We start from the raw sequence: 18,527 nt of genomic DNA, 5'->3' as shown, positions 1-18,527 counted from the left end.
CTGTACTACGCAAACTCTGCCTTTTTTTTTTAGTTTACTAATATTGATTAGCAATGTTGTTGTCATTGTTAGGTGAGGTTGAGTGATTTCCAACTCATAGCAATCCTATGTACTACAGGAAGAATCGCTGCCCAGCCCTGAATCATCCTCATAATCGTTATGCTTAAGGCAATTGTTGCAGCCACTGGGTCAATCCATTTACTTGAGGGTCTTCCTCTCTTTCACTGACCCTCTACTTTACCAAGCATGATATCTTCCTCCAGGGACTGGTCCCTTCTGATAAGTTATCCAAAGTATGTGAGACAAAGTCTCACCATCTTTGCTTCTATGGAACATTCTGGCAATACTTCTTCTAAGACAGATTTGTTCATTCTCCTGGCAGTCCATTGTCTATTCAACATTCTATGCCAGCTCCATAATTCAAAGGCATCAATTCTTCTTTGGTCTTCCTGACTCACTGTCCAGCTTTCACATGCCTGTGAGGCGAATGAAAACATCATGGCTTTGGTCAGGTGCAGCTTAATCCTTAAAATGGTATCTTTGCTTTTTAACATTTTACAGAGTTCTTTTCCAAGCAGATTTCTCCAATATAATACATGCTTTTACTTATTTTTTTTTTTTATTTCTTGACTGCTGCTTCCATGGACGTTGATTGTAGGTCCAAATAAAAAGAAATCCTTGACAACTTAAGTATTTTCTCCACTTACCCATCCAGTTATAAGGATTTTTATTTTCTTTATTTTGAGGTACAATTCATACTGAAGGGTGTTATCTTTGATCTTCATTCAGTAAGTGCTTCAAGTCCTCTTCACTTTCAACAACGAAGGTTGTGACAGCTGCATATCACATGTTGTTAACGAGTCTTCCTCCAATCCTGATGCGGTCTTGTTCTTCACGTAGTACAGCTTCTCAGACTGTATGATTAGCGTTAGTCCTAGTTATTTTCATTACGATTTTTATGCCAGACATTAGCCTATCATACCTTCAGTACTTACAACACCCCTGCATGTCAGTCAGTTAGTTACTAAAATGCTGTATTAGTTAAGGAAACTCCTAGTCAGAAAGTGTGTTATGAATGGAAATAATGCACACTTTGCATATATGATAGTGTAGAGTTAATGCTGAAGAAATATTTGCAGTTATAATTATTACTAAGCTGAGTTCACACAATGGGAAGCTATAGAACCATGATCTGACCCAGTTATCTCAGAATCTGAAACTTTTGGAACAATTCACTAAGTCCTACCACCCTTTCCAATCCCATCCTACTTTCCTCCTGACAATGGCAGCTTTGTGTCTCAGTTTATTCAACTTGAGAGTCAGCTGTATGTGATTGTCGTTGTTGTTAAGTGCCCTTGAGTTGGTTCCAATACATAGTGACCACAGAACGAAACACTGCCCAGTCCTGCGCCATCCTTACAATTGTTGTTATGCTTCAGCCCATTGTTGCAGCCACTCTGTCAGGCCATCTTGTTGAGGGTCTTCCTCTTTTCTGCTGACCCTGTACTTTACCAAGCGTGATGTCCTTCTCCAGGGATGGATCCCTCCTGATAACATGTCCAAATTATGTAAGATGCAGTCTTGCCATCCTTGCTTCCGAGGAGCACTCTGGTTCTACTTCTTCCAAGACAGATTTGTTTGTTTTTTTGGCAGTCCATCATATCTTCAATATTTGTCACAACACCACAATTCAAAGATGTCAACTCTTCTTCAGTCTTCCTCATTCATGTCCAGCTTTCACATGCATATGATGTGATTGAAAATACCATGGCTTAGGTCAGGTGCACCTTAGTCTGCAAGATGACATCTTTGATTTTCAACATTTTAAAGAGGTCCTTTGCAGCAGATTTTCGCAATGCAATGTTTACTTTGATTTCTTAACTTCTATATCCATGGGGGAAACCCTGATAGCACAGTAGTTAAGAGCTATGGCTGCTAACCAAAAGATCAGCAGTTCAAATCCACCAGGCGCTCCTTGGAAACTCTATGGGGCAGTTCTACTCTGACTTATAGGGTTGCTTTGAGTCAGAATAGACTTGATGGCAATGGGTTTGGTTTTATTGGGGGGGTGTTTGTTCCCATGGGTTTTAATTGTGGATCCAAGTAAAATGAAATCCTTGACAATTCAATCTTTCCTCTGTTTATCATGATATATGGCTTATTGGTCCAGTAGTGAGGTGTTTTGTTTTCCTTATGTTGAGGTGTAATCCATACTGAAGTCTGTGATCTCTGATCTTCATCAGTAAGTGCTTCAAGTCCTCCTCACTTTCAAAAACGAAAGTTGTGTCATCTGCATAATGCAGATTATTAATGAATCTTCTTCCAAAACTGATGCCCGTTCTTCTTCAGATAGTCCTACTGCTCGGATTAGTTGCTCTGCATACAGATTGGTGAAATGATAATACCTGATGCATACCTTTCCTGACTTTAAACCTATCAGTATATACCCTTGTTCTGTCCAAACAATTGCCTCTTGGTCTATGTACAGGTTCCTCATGAGCACAATTAAGTGTTCTGGAATTCCCATTCTTCACAATGTTATCCAAAGTTTGTTGTGATGCACAAAGCTGAATGCCCTAGTGTGGTCAAAAAAGCACAGGTAAACATTGTTCTGGTATTCTTTGTTTTCAACTGGACCCATCTGACATCAGCAGTAATATCCCTGGTTCCACACCCTCCTCTGAATCTGGCCTAAGTTTCTGGCAGTTCCCTGTTGATGTACTTCTGCTGCTGATTTTGAAAGATCTTCAGCAAAATTTAGCTTGTGTGTGATATTAATGGTATTGTTTGATAATTTCTGCATTTGGTTGGATCACCTTTCTTGGGAATAGGCATAAATATGGATCTTTGAGCCAGTTGGCCAGGTTGCTGCTTAAATTTCTTGGGGTTGATGAATGAGTACTTCCAGAACTGCATCTATTTTTGTAAATATTTCAATTGTTATTCCATCAATTCCTGGAGCCTTGTTTTTCACCAATGCCAATGTCCAGTGCAGCTTGGACTTATTCCTTCAGTAACGTTTGTTCCTGATCATATGCTGCATCTTGAAATCGTTGAACATCAGCTAATTCTTTCTAGTATAATGATTCTGTGTATTCCCTCCATCTTGTTTTGATGCTTCTTGCAGTCATTTAATATTATAATCTACTGTGCTGTGAATGACGACTTGGAGAAGAATGGTGTTGCATTCATCCTCAGCAAGAACACTTCAAGATCTATTCTGAAGTACAATCCCGTCAGTCATAGGATAATATCCGTATGCCTATAATAAAAAAAAGAAAGAAAAACAAACGCATTGCCATCGAGTGCATTCTGAGTCATAGCGACCCTGTAGGACAGAGTCAAACTGCCCCATAGGGTTCCCAAGGCGTTCCTGGTGGATTTAAACTGCCAACCTTTTGTTTAGCAGCCATAGCACTTAACCACTATGCCACCACGGTTCCCACACCTACAATGAAGACGAGTTAATAAGTCTATTATTCAAATTTATCCACCAACCACTAAGGTCAAAGATGAAAAATTGAACATTTTTACCAGCTTCTACAGTCTGAAATTGATTGAGCATGCAATCAGGATGCATTGATAATTACTGGTGATTGGAATGCGATAGTTGGAAACAAAGAATAAGGATTGGTAGTTGGAAAATATGGCCTTGGCTATAGAAACAATGCTGGTGATCACATGATAGAATTTTGCAAGATTAATGACTTCTTTATTGCAAATAATTTTTTCTCACCAATGTAAACAGTGGCTATAGACATGGACCTCACCTGATTGGTTACAAAGGAATCAAATGGACTACATCCGTGGAAAGAGAAGATGGAAAAACTCAACATCATCAGTCAGAACAAGGCCAGGGGCTGACTGTAGAATAGACTATCAATTGCTCATATGCAAGTACAAGTGGAAACTGAAGAAAATCAGAGCAAGTCCATGAGAGCCAAAACACGACTTTGCATATATCCCACCAGAATTTAGAGACCATCTCAAGAATAGATTTGACACATTGAACACTAATGACCAAAGACCAGTGGAACTGTGGAATGACAGCAAGCACATGATGCATGAAGAATGCAAGAGGACACTGAAAAGACAGGAAAGAGAAAAGACCAAGATGAATGTCAGAGGAGACTCTGAAACTTGCTTTTGAATGTCGAGCAGCTAAAGCAAAAGGAAGAAATGGTGAAGTAAAAGAACTGAAGAGAAGATTTCAAAGGGCGGCTTGAGAAGACAAAGTAAAGTATTATGACCACATGTACAAAGAGCTGGAGATAGAAAATCAAAAGGAAAGAACACACTCGGCATTTCTCAAGCTGAAGGAACTTAAGCAAAAATTCAAAGCTCAAGTTGCAATACTGAAGGCTTCTATGGGGAAAATATTAAACGACACTGTTTGTGATGGTATGAGCAAAGTCACTTGTTAGACTTAAGAATCCAGTTGCCTACAGTGTTAGCTGCCGAGTTCAGCTTATATCTCTTTTCCCTGCACCTCTCTCAGCTCTCCAACTCCCCAGTTTGCATAATGGCCTGAGAACATATGAAGATACAAGTGTTCTGCCCCACTGATTATGTGACTTTGGGTGGTTCACCAAAATCATGCAGTTAGAAAACAGCAGAAACAGTTAAAACCAGGTATGCCTTCTTCTTGCCCATTCTATTTCAAAAATACTCTAGTGTCTCTTAACTGCTCTCCATGAGCTTTCAGGAAAATAACCCTCCCTTTTTTTTAATATGGTCACAGCAAGGGAGCTGTGAGCTGAGAGTCTCTCTGCATTGCCTACCTGTCCCTGTGGACCAGCCTATGAGTTCCAACAGAGCTCTCAAGAAGTCCCCTGGAGACTTTAGCTCTGTGTTCTTATACAGTCCTGCCAGCATTTCCTACTTGTTTTCATCTCCTGAATACCCTAGCTCTTTCTTAGTCCAGTGTTTCTGGATACACAGGATATCATGTGTATGATATGTACTGATTGCAGTTCTGTGAACTGGGCCTCCACTTCCTTTTTATTCAGCTCCTAGCATCTCCAGGCATATCACAAATAGAACCAACTAATGATTGGCAGGGAATGAAAGTCACACAGCCCTATGCGTGAATTGCCATCCCAATACTTACCATCTCCCTGTTCTTAGATAAGCCTGAATTCTTCTTGGAGCTTCATTATCTTAATCTGTTAAATAGGATAACAGTACTGACACTGGATAGTTGCTCTCAAGAATGCAATACAAAAGACGTATACTGCTTCCAAGGAGTATTCAAAAATATATATCTACAAGTGGCTGGGTGGCATCAATGTTTAAGTACTCCACTACTAGCTGAAAGGTGATTTATTTGAACCCATCCAGAGGCACCTCAGAAGACAGGCCTGGCCATATGCTTCTGAAAGGTGTCTTAGTCACTTAATGCTGCTATAACAGCAATACTACAAGTGGATGGATTTAACAAAGAGAAATTAATTTTCTCACAGTCTAGTGTCTAGAGGTCCGAATTCAGGGCATCAGCTCCAGGGGAAGGCTTTCTCTCTCTGTCAGTTCTGGAGGAAGGTCCTTCCCCTCAATCTTCCACTGGACCAGGAGTTTCTCCAAGCAGGAACACTGGGTCCAAAGGATGGGCTTTGCTTCTGGTGCTTCTTTCTTGGTGGTATAAAGTCCCTGAACTCTCTGCTTGATTCTCTTTCATCCCTTGTAAGACAAAATTTGGTGCAGGCCACACCCCAGGGAAACTCCCTTTACATTGGATCAGGAATGTGACCTGAACAAGGGTGTTACACCCCATCTGAATCCTCTTTAACCACAGGCAAAGATTATGATTTATAACACATAAGAAAATCACAAAATGGAAGACAACCACAGAAGACTGGGAATCATGGCCTAACCAAGTTGACACGTATATTTGGGGGACACAGTTCAATCCATGACAAAAGATCACAGCCTTTAAAACTCTATGGAGCAGTTCTACTCTGCACAGAAGGGGTGGCCATGAGTTGGAATTGACTCCGTGGCAATAAACAACAAAACACAATAAAATAGTAGTATTGATAATAATAATAGTATTGATAAATAATAATGTTCAGTAATACATACCTAATAATAGTCATGCTTGCTGAAAGTGAAGAGGACTTGAAGCACTTGTTAATGAAGATCAAAGACCACAGCTTTCAGTAAGAATTGCACCTCACCATGAAGAAAACAAAAATCCTCACAACTGGACCGATGAGCAACATCATGATAAACGGAGAAAAGATTGAAGTTGTCAAGGATTTCATTTTACTTGGATCCACAATCAACAGCCATGGAAGCAGCACTCAAGAAATCAAAAGATGCATTGCATTGGGTAAATCTGCTGCAAAGGACCTCTTCAAAGTGCTGAAAAGCAAAGACGTCACCCTGAAGACTAAGGTGCGCCTGACCCAAACCATGGTATTTGCAATCACATCATATGCATGTGAAAGCTGGACAATGAATAAAGAAGACTGAAGAAGAGTTGACACTTTTGAATTGTGGTGTTGGCAAAGAATATTGAATATACCATGGACTGCCAAAGAACGAACAAATCTGTCTTGGAAGAAGTACAACCAGAATGCTCCTTAGAGGCAAGGATGGCGAGACTGCATCTTACATACTTTGGAGATGTTGTGAGAAGGGATCAGTCTCTGGAGAAGGACATCATGCTTGGCAGAGTACAGGATCAGCAGAAAAGAGGAAGACCCTCAACAAGGTGGATTGACACAGTGGCTGCAACACAGTGAGCTCAAGCATAACAAGGATTGTAAGGATGGTGCAGGACTGGGCAGTGTTTTGTTCTGTTGTGCATCAGGTCGCTATGAGTCAGAACTGATTTGATGGCACCTAACAACAACAACAGTAATAATGGAGCCCTGGTGGCACAGTGATTTAGAGCTAAGCTGCTAACCAAAAGCTCAACAGGTCGAATCCACCAACAGATTCTTGGAAAACCAATGGCGAATTTGTATTCTGCCCTGTAGAGTTACTATGAGTCAACATCCTCTCAAGGGCAACAGGTTTGTTTTTCTTGTTTGTTTAATAATGGTAATAATAGCTATATTGATTTCGAGGAACATTAAATAATATCTAGCTAATAAAATTAATAATAAAGCGTACAAAACAATTTTATTTATTTATTTTTTTCCAATTCCTCAGGCTTTGGGTAGGCTGAAAGCAGCCTTTCAGCATCCACTGCTCCTAATGGACTAGATTATGTTCTCCAAAATTATGTATTGTAACTCCTATCCTCTATACACGTGGTGGATTCCTGGTGGTAAAGTGGTTAAGACCTATGTGTTCTGACCAAAAGATCAGCAGTTCAAATCCACCAGCTGCTCCTTGTAAACCCAGAGAATAGTTCTAATCTGTCCAACAGGGTCATTATGAGTTGGAATAACTTATATTTTTTTGGTTATACCTCTGGTTATAATCCCATTTGGGAATGGGTTGTCTTTGTTATGTTAATAAGGCAGGATTCATGTAGGGAGTATCTTGAGTCAATGTCTTTTGAGATGTATGAGATTAAACAAGCAAGCAGAGGAGAGATGGGGTTAGATACCAAGAACACGAAAATCTTCAATGAATCAGAAAGCAAAAGCAGAAGAGACAGGGACCTTCCTGCAGATTGTCTACCATTTTGTCATCTGTTGTGATTTTTGTATATCTTTTAAATCCTACCTCTATGATGTTAATGAGGTGGGTGGGGCAGTTATGTCAATGAGGCAGGGCTCTATCTAGACGATTGGATTGTGTCTTAAGCCAATCCCTTTTGAGATAAAAGAAGCCAGAACAGAGATGGGGGTGGGGGGTGGGGAAGGTCCAGGGGTAGGGGGTGGGAGAACTTTATATCACCAAGGAAGCAGAACCAGGAGCAGAATTCATCCTTTGGACCTGGGGTTCCTGCATGGAGAAGCTCCTAGACCAGCGGAAGCTTGATGACAAGGACCTTCCTTCAGAACCCACAGAAAAAGCCTTCCCCTAGAGCTGATGCCTTGAATTTGGATTTCTAGCCTACTAGACTATGAAAGAATAAACTATTGTTTGTTAAAACCACCCACTTGTGGTATTTCTGTTACAGCAGCATTAGGTGACTAAGACACTCCACAACCACTTTATTCAGGATTGCTTGATTCAGCTACTCAACCATGGAATCAAGGGCCCATCTTAGATCTGTTTCATATTCTGCTTCTGTTGATTTGACTTTATATTAAAGATAGTTGCTTTATAGATATACACATCTGCCAATAATCTACCAGGCTACCACCATCCTCATTTATGTATGGTAAGAGGAACAGAAATTCTATATAAATATTAAAATAATAGTTTTAAAATTTGAGTTTCAGAGGCGGGGCCAAGATGGCTGACTAGGTAGAAGCTACCTCGGATCCCTCTTGCAACAAAGACTCAGAAAAACAAGTGAATCGATCATATACATGACAATCTATGAACCCTGACCATCAAACACAGATCTAAAGAGTTGACCTGAGTGACAGAGACTCAGCCAGCACAAGCAGGCTGCACACTGACACGGCTAATGAGAGAACGAGCAAGCATGGGGAAGCAGCAAATGTTTTTGTAGCCTGGAGCCAGTGTCCCAGTCAGAAAACCTTGGCGCTGGGCTTTGGACTGGGCACAGGGGAGCTGAGCACGGCATCCTGAGACGGCGCAAACATGGGACGCAGCCCTAGCTCCCTGAAGTGACCTCGCGGGAAGCCCAGCAGGCAGTGCAGTGACATGGCTGACAGGAAGAGAAGTCACCGGGAGGCAGCGACTTGTTCTGGAGCCTGGAGTGTGGCGTCCCAGCTGGGGAACCCTGACGCTGGGCTTTGGACTGGGAGAGGAGGAGCTGACCACAGCTTCTGAGACAGCACAAGCACAGGACATGGGCCCAATCTTGACCCAGCCAGTGCACACAGGCTACATGCCCCTCAGGAATCTCAGATAAAACAGTCATCACCAAGGAAGATAAGAAACTTTGTCTATATTCCTGGGTCCTACTCTCTCCTATCTATCTGATCCCTCCCCTCCCTTCCCAGGTGGCTTCATTAACATTGGAATTTCCTGGGCCAGGGAGTGAAGTGCTATGTGGTATTTTCGTTTTGTTGGTCTTTTCCTAACCCATTCTTCTGGCCTGAGAGAAGCAGCTACAAAAAACCCAGGGACCAAAAATCCTTCCCTGACTTCCCATAATTGTAATAAAAATACAGAACCAGCTCCAGCCAAGCATATGAGAGCCAAATCTTGGGCTTTCATCCCTACAGGGAACAAGGTGGCTATTATAATGCAAAGGCAATTCTGATAGGGATCTGACTGTAATTATTTTAGCAGATTACCGGAAAGACAAGTTTTCCAGGTCTGATATCTCTACCTATTAAACAGAGCCCTCACTGACCCACAACAGGGAACTGAGGGCTGAAGCTCCACCCAGACCACCTAGCCTCCTGCCAAAGGGGTCTGAGGATAGTGACACCTACCAATCTGAAGCGGTCCATGCATTGGGTGCCTAAGGTACAGCTGCAGAGCCCACCTACCAAAATGCTTTAGGAATAGAGACACACCTACCTGACTGGCACTTGGGGGAAGTCTGTCAGCATCCTGCCCCCCCTGGAGTGTGACCCCCTGCTGCTACTAGAATCTGGTGCACACAACTATCACCACTACTCCTCTAAGTTAATAGGTGACAGTCTACACCACACACTTGGTGACCCAAAATCAGATTCTACTCAAGAATAGTGAATGGACTCTTAGGCTTATATATCTGGTAACAGCCCAAACCAGCTGGTAACAGGACATAAGTGATTCAAAGGCTACAACAATCAAGACAGCACAATCTAGTAGCCCATCTGGGTATACTGGAACAAAACAAAACAGGATAAGACTCAGTGCGCAAATATAAAATAAATCATTACAATATCTTACAGATGGCTCAGAGACAGCATTCGATATCAAACCACATAAAGAAGCAGACCATGATTGCTTCTACAACTCCCCAAATTAAAGAATCAAAATCTTTCCCAAAAGAAGATACAATCCTGGAATTGCCAGATACAGAATATAAAAAAAATAATATACAGAATGCTTCAAGACATCAGGGATGACCACAGAAATGAAATAAGGCGATCTACAGAAAAAGCCAAGGAACACACTGATAAAGCAGTTGAAGAAATCAGAAAGATTATTCAAGAACATAGTGGAAAAATTAATAAGCTGCAAGAATCCATAGAGAGACAGCATTCAGAAATCCAAAAGATTAACAGTAAAATTACAGAATTAGACAACTCAATAGAGGAGCAGAATCGAGCAATTGGAATGCGGAGTGGGTGAGATGGAGGATAAGGCAATTGACACCAATATATAGTTGAAGAAAAATCAGATAAAAGAATTAAAAAAAAAATGAAGAAAACCTAAGAATCATGTGGGACTCTATCAAGAAGAATAACTTGCATGTGATTGGAGCTCCAGAACAGGAAGGGATAACAGAAAATACAGAGAGAATAGTTGAAAATCTGTTGGCAGAAAACTTCCCTGATATCATGAAAGACGAAAGGATATCTATCCAAGATGCTCATCGAACCCCATATAAAATTGATCCAAAAAGAAAATCACCAAGATATATTATCATCAAACTTGCCAAAACCAAAGACAAAGAGAAAATTTTAAAAGCAGTCAGGGATAAAAGAAAGGTCTCCTATAAAGGAGAATCAATAAGTTCAGGCTACTCAGCAGAAACCATGCAGTCAAGAAGGCAATGGGATGACATATACAGAGCACTGAAGGAGAAAAACTGCCAGCCAAGGATCATATATCCAGCAAAACTCTCTCTCAAATATAAAGGTGAAATTAAAACATTTACAGATAAACACAAGCTTAGAGAATTTGCAAAAACCAAACCAAAGCTACAAGAAATACTAAAGGAAATTGGTCAGAAAATCAAGAATATCAGATACCAATACAACACACAGTCACAGAACAGAACATCCTGGTATCAACTCATACAGGGAAATCACAAAAACAAATTCAGATTAATTTTAAAAAGAAAAAAATGCTCAAAACAGGGAGTCATTGAAGTCATTATGTAAAAGATCGCAATAATCAAAAAGAGGGACTAAATACAGGAGGCATAGAACTGCCATATGAAGAGGAAAACAAGGCGATATAGGACTATACAAGTTAGGTTTTTCCTTAGAAAAATAGGGGTAAATAGTAAGGTAACCACAAAGAGGTCTAACAATTCCATAACCCAAAATAAAAACTAAGAAAAACATAACGACTCAGCAAACATAAATTCAACTACTACGAAAATGAGGAACACACAATTTACAAAGAAAAAAGTCTCAGCACAAAAAAGTAAGTGGAAAAATGAAATTGTCAACAACACACACATATAGGCATCAAAATGACAGCACTAAAAAAAAAAAAAAAACCACATACTTATCTATAATTACGCTGAATGTAAATGGACTAAATGTACCAATAAAGAGACAGAGAGTCTCAGACTGGATAAAGAAACACGATCCATCTAAATGTTGCCTACAAGAGACACACCTTAGACTTAGAGACACAAACAAACTAAAACTCAAAGGATGGAAAAAAATATATCAAACAACAATCAAAAAAGAGCAGAAGTAGGAATATTAATTTCTGACAAAATAGACTTTAAAGTTAAATCCACCACAAAGGATAAAGAAAGACACTACATAATGATTAAAGGGACAATTGACCAGGAAGATATAACCATATTAAATACTCATGCACCCAATGACAGGGCTGCAAGATCCATAAAACAAACTTAAACAGAACTGAAAAGTGAGATAGGCACCTGCACAATTATAGCAGGAGAATTGAACACACCACTTTCAGAGAAGGACAGGACGTCCAGTAAGAAGCTCAACAGAGACACGGAAGATCTAATTGCTACAATCAACCAACTAGACCTCATAGACTTATACAGAACACTCCACCCAACAGCTGCAAAGTATACTTTTTTTTCTAGTGCACATGGAACAGTCTCTAGAATAGATCACATATTAAGTAATAAAACAAACCTTTGCAGAATCCAAAACATTGAAATATTACAAAGCATCTTCTCAGACCACAAGGCCACAAAAGTAGAAATCAATAACAGAAAAATTAGGGAAAAGAGATCAAATACTTGGAAACTGATCAATACCCTCCTGAAAAAAGACTGGGTTATAGAAGACATTAAGGAGGGAGTAAAGAAACTCAGAGAATGCAACCAGAATGAAACACTGCCTATCAAAACCTCTGGGACACAGTAAAAGCAGTGCTCAGAGGTCAATTTAAATTGCTAAGTGCACACATACATAATGAAGAAAGAGCCAAAATCAGAGAACTGTCCCTACAACTTGAACAAATAGAAAGTGAGCAATAAAAGAATCCATCAGGCACCAGAAGAAAACAAATAATAAAAATTAGAGCTGAACTAAATGAATTAGAGAACAGAAAAACAATTGAAAGAATTAACAAAGCCAAAAGCTGGTTCTTCGAAAAAATTAACAAAATTGATAAACCATTGGCCAGACTGACTAAAGAAACAAAGGAAAGGAAGCAAATAACCTGAATAAGAAACGAGGTAAGCCATATCACAACAGACCCAACTTAAATTAGAAGAATCATATCAGATTATCACGCAAAATTGTACTCTAACAAACTTTCAAACCTAGAAGAAATGGATGAATTCCTAGAAAAACACTACCTACCTAAACTAACACAGTCAGAAGTAGAACAACTAAATAGACCCATAACAAAAAAAGAGATTGAAAAGGTAATCAAAAAACACAAAATAATAAATGTTGGAGGGGCTGTGGAGACATTGGAACCCTTATACACTGCTGGTGGGAATGTAAGATTATACAAGCACTTTGGAAATCTATCTGGCGTTTTCTTAAAATTTAGAAATAGAACTACCATACAACCCAGAAATCCCACTCCTCAGAATATACCCTAGAGAAATGAGCCTTTACACAAACAGATATATGCACACCCATGTTTATTGCAGCACTGTTTACAATACCAAGAAGCTAGAAGCAACCAAGGTGTCCATTAATGGATGAATGGTTAAATAAATTATGGTATATTCACACAATAGAATACTATGCATCGATTATGAACCGTGAGGAATCTGTGAAACATTTCATAACATGGAGGAACCTGGAAGGCATTATGCTGAGTGAAATCAAAAATTTTCAGATGCAAAAGGACAAATATTGTATAAGACCACTATTATAAGATCTTGAGAAATAGTATAAACTGAGAAGAACACATTCTTTTGTGGTTATGAGAGGCGGGGAGGGTGGGAGAGGGTTATTTACTGATTAGATAGTAGATAAGAACTACTTTAGGTGAAGGGAAGGACAATACTCAATACACGGAAGGTCAGCTTAACTGGACTGGACCAAAAGCAAAGAAGTTTCTGGGATAAACTGAATGCTTCAAAGGTCAGTGGAGCAAGGGCGGGGGTTTGGGGACTATGGCTTAAGGGGACTTCTAAGTCAATTGACAAATAAATTCTATTAAGAAAACATTCTGCATCCCACTTTGAAGTGTGGTGTCTGGGGTCTTAAATGCTAACAAGCGGCCATCTAAGATGCATCAATTGGTCTCAACCCACCTGGATCAAAGGAGAATGAAGAACACCAAGGTCACACGATAACCAGGAGCCCAAGAGACAGAAAGGGCCACATGAACTAGAGACTTATATCATCTTGAGAGCAGAAGAACTAGATGGTGCCTGGCCACAACTGATGACTGCCCTGACAGGGAGCACAACAGAGAACCCCTGAGGGAGCAGGAGAACAGTAGGATGCAGACCCCAAATTCTCATAAAAAGACCGGACTTAATGGTCTGACTGAGACTAGAGGAATCCTGGCGGTCATGGTCCCCAAACCTTCTGTTGGCCCAGGACAGGAGCCATTCCGGAAGACAACTCATCAGACATGGAAGGGACTGGACGATGGGTTGGAGAGAGATGCTGATGAAGAGTGAGCTACTTGTATCAGGTGGACACTTGAGACTGTGTTGGCATCTCCTGTCTAGAGGGCAGATGGGAGGGTAGAGAGGGTTAGAAACTAACAAAACGGTCACGAGAGACTGAAAGGAAGGAACAGGTTGACTCATTAGGGGGAGAGTAAATGGGAGTATGTAGTAAGGTCTATAAAAGTTTGTATGTGACGGACTGACTTGATTTGTAAACTTTCACCTAAAGCACAATAAAAATTATTAAAAAAAATTTTTTTTGAGTTTCACCATGATGGGCTTGTTAGTCAACCAAGAAAAATGGAATTTCTTCATTGGATCTTTCTAACTTTGGTCCACCTTTGGAGCTGGAGGGAGTGGATGTGTCGGCATAGGGACAGAGAAGACTTCATCTGCCCTTGAAAATCATCCATGAAGGAAGGTGGATACTAAAACACATATTTGAGTTCAGCTCTGTATGGAATAGAGAAAAATAATGTACTAAGTTATAAAATAATAATGTCTATGAAAATGCAATGAAGTTTTTTCCTACCCTAATGGAAAAATCACCTCCTTGAAAAGGACTTTCCTGGCTACTCTTTCTAATAATTCTCCCAACTACCAGACATTTTTTAGTCCATTGACTTATTTTCCACATAGGCTCTAACAACGTTGTTGTTAATTATGTTCGAGTTTGTTCCAACTCATCGCGACACTATATATAATAGAAGGAAACAGTGCCTGGTCCTCTGCCATCCTCACAATCCTTCTTATACTTGAGTACATTGCTGCAGCCACTGCGTCAATCCATCTCCTTGAGATATGAAAATGTTTTGATTTATTGTTCATATGTTCATTTCTGTACTTCCTCTTAAAATTTTTACCTACGAAAAGACATTGTTTACACCTATGCTTAAAGTGATGCACATCCCATAATGAATTAAAAAAATATACATGTACACACATATAACCACACAAATGTACATGTATATGCAAATATATATAGATAGATAGATACCACTGAAGTTCTGAGCATGGCAGTCAATATACTAGTTGCTCTCCCTGTATTATATCAAGTAATGATCACAACCTTTTGAGCCAGGTGACATTATTGCTGTTTTACAGAAGAAAAAACTGAAATATACAGAGATTTTATGCTATGTCCATGGGCACACAGGTAGTAAGTTAGACGAATGAAGTTTTCAAGATAAAAACCCAAAGTTGTCCAATTAGAAAGTCAAATCTTTAACACCATAATAGAATTCCTGAATGGGAAGCAGGCAACGTATGAATTTATTGCTGCTAATTTTATTTTTTGTGTAACAAATAAAAAAAATGTAAAAGGCATTTAATGAGCATTGAGTAAATACCATGTATGACACAATCCAATACATGGCACTGGGGATACAAACCTGAGTAAGATACAATCCTCTCCTGTAGGGCAGAAAGAAAGGGAGAGAGAGAGAAGAAGAAGAAGAAGGAGTAGGGAGAGGAGAAAGGGAAGGGCACAGACAGAAAGAGGGGGGAGAGGAAGGGGAAGGAATACAGAAGGGAGGGGAGGGAAGGGGAGAGGAGGGGGAGAGTGAGGAGAGGAGAGGAGGCAAGAAAGGGAGCAGTAGGGGAGGGCAAGGAAAGAGGGTGGAAGGGAGGGGAGGGGAGGGGAGTAGAGGGGTGGGGAGTAGGGGAAAGGGAGGGCATGGAAGTGGAGGGAGGGGAGAGGAGAGGAGAGAGAAAACATAAGGTGAATCTTATCCATAATGTTATGTTTATCTATGTGGCTTATGTTTTGTGCACATACAATGACTGAATGTGGCTATTCTGCGTACTTTGTACGGGAGAATGAAAAAAAAATGGAAAGGGAGAAAAGAGAAAAAAGGCACGCATCTCAGCTTTCAGAAGGCAAAAACACCTTGTATCTTCCAAAGCGGGGGAAAAAAAAATCTAACAAGTAGGGATAATATTATCAAGGGAAGCGGAAATATGTAATGTTTGGTGTCCCATTTCAGCAATATCTTTTTGCCCTTCTGCTGCAAATCTTATTTGCCAACTTGATGCCCTTACATACTCCTAAGGATGGATGGAAAACTTTCAAGTGCTGTTGACACATTAAACGCATTTTTTTTATATATATTTATTTAACATCTGTTCTGATAAACAGCCAATGAAAGAAGTTGTCAGGTTCTTGGGGAAAATGAAAATATTGTTCTGGATTTATTATAAAATATCTAAGTTTTAAAAATCAGAGTTGGATTATGATACTTTCTCAGATGGGGTTCTTGCATTGCTGTCAGGATAGATTTTCTGGAAGGTATTTCTATTGACCCATTGGAGGCATCAAATCTCCTGGAAATCGTGCAGTTAGGTGCTGTTTCTGCCACGTGAGGGTTTGGAGCCCTGCTGTTTACTCCCTGTGAAATTAATCAGAACACAGTAGGTGAGTCACCTGAATACCAACCTCAGGGTTTCCTTTTCCTAACCACACAACATCATCATTACCAGTCTACTGTTTCTTCTCTGAATCTAGTCTCAAGATAGATCTGGTTGTGTTGTCAGGCATCTTTCAGGTCAAGCTAGCCCTAAAAACCCTTTGTCCTCAAGGTGATTAGGACTCAGCGACCCCAGCAAGCCCTAGGACAAACATTCATTGATCATTCTTGGCACAGATACGCTAATGGTTGTTTCTCAGATTCTGCAAGTGGATCAATCTTACATTTGGCTTATGGTGCCCAACAAGTTGTATAATCCAAGGTGTTAAGGTAAATATAGAGTTCTTTTTCCAAACCAGAAGAATGTCACCCAGAGAGAGAGTATTGGGAAATGAAAGGAGAGAAGACACTCTAGGAAAAATAGTTGCTGTTGTTGCTGTTATTGTTATTGTCTTCCAGTTGATTCCTACTCTTCAAAGCCCCATGGGTTACAGAGTAGAACTGCTCCACAGGGTTTTCTTTCATAGTGTAATCTTAAAGAAAGGAGCATGCTTATGACAACAGCCCAACCAAACTGTGATTTGCCTCTCTATTGTGAAGTATTATCAAATCTGGACTCTGAAGGAAGGCCATTTGCCAGAGTAAGGGTGGTAAAAAAAAAATAGCTTTACTTTAGCCATTGCGGTAGGCAGAATTCTAAGATGACTTGCCAGTGACACACACCCTTTAATGATACCCCTTCCTTTGAGTGTGGTCCGGATCTGTGAACATGACGAGATATCACTTCCATGATTAGGTTACTAATCAGTTGACTTTGCATTTATCAAAAGGGACATTCTCCTAGGTGGACCTCACCTACTCAAGTGGGCCCTTTAAAAGAGCTTTAAAGCATAAGAGACTTTTGCTCTCTTGCTGGCCACTGAGATGTGGTGTCCTTGAGGTCCACAGTTAAAAGGAAATTAATTCCACCATGGAGCATGGAAGAGGATCAGCATCCTCACATGAGACCACAGCTCCAGCCAACACCTTGATTGCAGCCTTTTAAGACCTTGAGCAAAGCACCCATCGAAGGTGTGCCCAAACTCTTGACCATGGAAACTGGGAGATAATAAATGTGTGCTGTTTTAAGTCTCTAAGTTTTTTATATTTTCTTCCAAAATAATAGAAAAGTAATACAGACGTCTTCATGGAAAGGAAGCCCAATACTCACTTACCAGTACCACCAGTGCCACTAGACCCACCAGAGCCACAAGGTGCCACAGATGGACACATTAATGCAGAACTCCAGCACACTTAAAGCAAGCACTACACCATCCATACCCTAGGAGGAAATCCATAACAAAAGAACATGAAGATGGAAATGACAAGTTCCAAACACTGATCACTGATTTCGGAACCAAAAAAGAAAAAGACTGGGCAGGGCTTAGAAAAACTGGCTTCCATTGTAGCCTGAACTTTGGCCAGTTTTTGGCCTGGTGCAAGCCACTAATAAAATAATTAGGCTTTTTCCCCCCTGCCCACTATTTTCCAGTGCTACTATGAGTCGGAATCGACTCGATGGCACTGGGTTTGGTTTTTGGTTTTTTTTTTTTTCCTTTGGTTTATTGTGAGCACAGAATGTGAAAGCACTTTACAAAGAGGAGAAAAGGATCACAAAGATTGTTTTCATTTTAGTCCTTCAAACACTAGAAATTCCATAATGTTGCCATTATTATATGATCTCATACCTTAGTCATTGCAGGTAGAAAACGTTGCCCCCAACGAGGTCCAGGTCCTAATCCCCAGAATATGTCAATATGTTAAAATACATGGCAAAGGCTGCTAATCAGCTCCTTTGAGATGGGGAGATTATACTTGATTATCCAAATGGGCCAAGTTTAATTTATAAGCATCCTTATAAGTATAAACAAGAGGCAGAAAATCAGAGAGAGATTTGAAGATGCTGCGCTGCTTATTTTGAAGATAGCGGAAAGGTCCATTAGCCAAGGAATGCGAGTAGCCTCTAGAAGATGGAAAAGGCAAGGAATCAGATTCTCCCCTGAGCTCCTGCAAACAACGCAATCCTGCTGAAATCTTGATTTTAGCCCAATGAGATCCATTTCAGACTGAGGCCTCCAGAAATGTAA

This window comes from Loxodonta africana, chromosome 7, assembly GCF_030014295.1.
Source record: "Loxodonta africana isolate mLoxAfr1 chromosome 7, mLoxAfr1.hap2, whole genome shotgun sequence".
Classification (NCBI taxonomy): Eukaryota; Metazoa; Chordata; class Mammalia; order Proboscidea; family Elephantidae; genus Loxodonta; species Loxodonta africana.
The sequence above is the reverse complement of the archived record's forward strand: the minus strand, read 5'-3'. Positions refer to the sequence as shown.